This window comes from Tigriopus californicus, chromosome 1 (genome assembly GCF_007210705.1).
Source record: "Tigriopus californicus strain San Diego chromosome 1, Tcal_SD_v2.1, whole genome shotgun sequence".
NCBI classification, from domain to species: Eukaryota; Metazoa; Arthropoda; class Copepoda; order Harpacticoida; family Harpacticidae; genus Tigriopus; species Tigriopus californicus.
The window spans coordinates 12,243,205-12,247,067 of NC_081440.1; positions in this window are offsets into that span (position 1 = coordinate 12,243,205).

Genomic DNA, 3,863 nt, shown 5'->3' on the forward strand with positions numbered 1-3,863 from the left:
ATAAGAAGAAACTAACTGATTGATGATGATGATCAAATCAAACTCTTGTGTTTTTTCCAATTTGTTCTCATTTTGAGTGAATGTGAAACTTAACTGTGTGTGCGCTCGTAGATTCCTGTGATGCTATATGAACACCAACTACGTCTGCTACAGAACAATTACTCCATAATTCATCCAATCCACTGCTAAATTGGTACGTGAAACTGAACGAGATGCGCATCTTGACTAGTGAAGAATCAAACACCATCACCACCACCACCACCACTATTACTACTGCTACCACCACCAAAACCACCGCAACCACAACCACCACTATCACCATCAACCACCATCCCCTATGAGCAAGAAGAAAACGGAAAGATGTCAGAAGGAAACCCGCGCTGCTAGGACTCTAAGCGCCCCAATTTGCACCCCTGTGAAGTGAACTTATTCAGATCCTTCCAAGTGCATCGAGTCCACATATTCGGTCTCGGATTTCTCGCCTCTTGAGACCAGACTTGTGAGGGTAGCGAGGGAGAAACAGATAAACCTCATCTGAATATGAAAACTGCCAGGGTGTGTTAGTTGTGAGTGGTTCTTCTGTCTGTCTGTCTGTCGGTCAGCCTGTCTCTCTCTTAAAAGGTGATTAAATTCCCTTATATGATCGAAGCGCTGAAGACCCCCCCCCTCCCAATAAGCATAAAACAAAACCATGTACTACCATTATTACTACTACTACTATTACTACTACTACTATTACAACTACTACTACTACTCCTACTACTACTACTACTACACACAACTACTTTGACTAAAAGAAACAACAAAATGTGCAGGACAAAAAAGAAAGCTTTCCGAGGTGGCGAGGTGGAAATGGATGATGTATATAACCACATTCTTATTAGGAAAAAAAGATGTTCAGCTGTTATAAAATATAAAATAGCATGTATGAAATCAGAATATGCTGGAATTTCAACTGCCTTTCCATTCCTTTCGCTACCGTTGTGTGTTAAGATTTCATGTCTCATTATAAGGCCGGGTTAGAGAGTCTTCCGGCTATCATGTCTCCCTGGGAATGACGATGGGGTGATGTGCATTGATGGCAACGCCATTTTCCAGTCGAGCTGACAAATCTCAGGAGTGCGCTAGATTGCGACATGATCTTCTTGAGATATGCCATGAACGCGAAAAGTTATTTTTTTCAGTCCATTGGCCTGCCGTGAACACCAATGAAATTATCTAAGACTTTGAAAGGTTAATCTGAAGGCAATTGGACGCACTAGAAATAAATGAAGAACAGTCTGCCCCAATCTGTCCTATTTTTCAAAAGGTTAGTTTACACACACTAAGAATACACTTGGCGCTCACAAAGTCACACCTTAATTGTTGCATATGTGGGGCTTCTTGACATAGACTGACTTTCAAAGTTGCTTTTTTTATTAGCATTTGTGGGTCCATTCCATACCTGATTGGAAGATTGATGCAAGGGTGGCAAGATGACGGCACCGCATTTTTGCAGCTCGTTGTCTTGATATTGGGCATTAAAAACAATCTGCAAGTTTTGCTTTAAGTTTTCAAGAAATTGTTAAAGTGAGTCATTTAAATATCAAGGCCAGTAGTCCCTAAATAGTCATTTTTCAATATGAAAGTAACTCATGTGTGTTAACAAGTGGTAAACTTCAACTTTATTGTATGTTTTATAAAAGGTACAATTTCTTCTTTGAGCAAATGAACTGATAATGTGATTTAATTCTTTAACGGGGAGTTAGTTCTTAAGCCTACGACTACAAGTTACTTGTCAAAAAAAGATGTGACGTCTTAATACAGCTGCTGCTGTAAGTTCCCATAAAAATGTTCAGATAGGTTCTAGGTTATCAACTGAAGGTGGGATATTAGCGTAATTATGACATTCAATAATAAAGGGTAGGAATGAATATGAAAAGCCATAATTCAGTCATCTATGGAAACACATTTGATATACTTTTCGAAATAGGAAGAACGAATGATTGATAGGAAAAAAGCTATCCATCTAATGCTGTTTGCATTAAGTTCGTCAAAATGAGGCTCGAAGAAAGTTAACAAGTCTTGTCTGTCCTGCTTCCGCCATTTTTTATTCAGTTTTACGGGTTTTAAACCAGAGACTTGGGAATGATTTCGCAGCAAGTCACGTCATGTTTTGTAACAAAATTGGTTTGTCAACGATTTGCACCTACCACTTTAAGGCCTCCTGAACGTAGGGCTGGTCAGGTATTGTTCGCAGGGAACGGTCTAGATCTCGTTCAAAACTAAACAAGGGTTTATCTAATACTAGAGACTATCTAATACCTAGAACCGTCGTGATTGTCATGTGCTAAGAAAATTAAAAGTAATCCGGCTTACTGTAAACGGATCTTTGAGGCCAAAGGTCAATGATTTCAAGTACACTTAAGAAAACTTCACTTCAGACCAACCATTGGAAATGTGATATTGCTGTACTAGGTTGTGGCTCCTCCCCGAGAAATCAGACAAAGAACTTTTGAAGGGAATTCATGGAAGATTTTTTCTCTTCTCATGACCATTTGTATTTAGATTCAAGTCCAGTCATTCTTTCGGAATTTATTCTTAATCTCTTCCGAAAACGTGTGCCGCGCCATGAACTACTGGAATATGGACGGGGATGAGCTAGCCTTGTTGTGGGTAATTCATTACCACTCATTCATTCTGTATCCTTTTATGTACTCGTTTTTTAACTTTTGATTCAATCGTTCGAATGAATTGAAATTTGAAAAAAATGACTCGAATCGCAATTGCTTATTTTCAACCTTGGCCTCCCTGTCCATATTCCAGTGGTTCACTCCTCCGTGAACAGCTTTGAGGGTACCAGATGCCTTTCAGATCAAGATGCATTCCCACCATATTTTATTCATGTATATTGGTGTAACAGATTAAGTTGCCAAAATGGAATTATGGCATGGCCTATTTCGAGTAGTTTTAGGTCATTTCAGTTTTTCGTTAAGAGTGGCCATAATTGAGTTATTTTCATTTTGTTTAACTTTTCTTCACGCCATCACGGGCCTAGTATAGCTGGATTATACAATCCAATAAGTTCAGGCCACAAAGATTCTAGACCATTTTTGTTTATGTCTAAAATGGCATGAGTATTTAGTGACTAACTTGGTAGACACGTGTAGTCTAGAAGATATTTAATGTCCTTGGCGTTCTTTCTGCCTTTGTGAGGTCGAAAATAACATCACTCTGAACTTGACACGGGTGGCATCAACATGCTTGGGCGAAATGAAAAATATTTGATCATGGTCAACAACAACAGAACAAAATTTAGCCAAATCTGCTCAAAATTGGCCCCACCATATTTCAAAAGATATGCAAAGTAAGCATTTTGGTTCTGTAGGCACCTCGTAGATACCTACCGGTTCTGGGACGAGTCCGGGCTAGAGCCCGGGTACACTCGAGTCTTTTACTCGAATTTGGAGGAATTGCCCAGGCTCGTAATATTGAACTTTCTTCCTGTTTCATTTGATTTCTATGAAACGGCCTAAGTCCTTCATGGTTTGACCATGTAAAATGCAAAAACTTGAAAGGTAATTGCGCTAGCCTAATTTAGTTTAATAACATCAAAATGGGTTCATAGGTGGACTTGAATCCATTAAAGGACTCGCAAGAGTCCGACTTTTGCCAGACTTGACCCAGCAATACTATTACCTACAGTCTCACTCTGCCGATTGAAGTCTTACTCCTCTCCTCCTACCTATGGTTCCCCTTCATTTCCGACTTTTAATCTAAACCCTTTTATACACCTCCTATTTATTCAGCGGATACAGAGCCAATAAATCATTTTCATTTCATAATCAACTGGAAAATCGAATAAATACCACTGTCGCTCACCG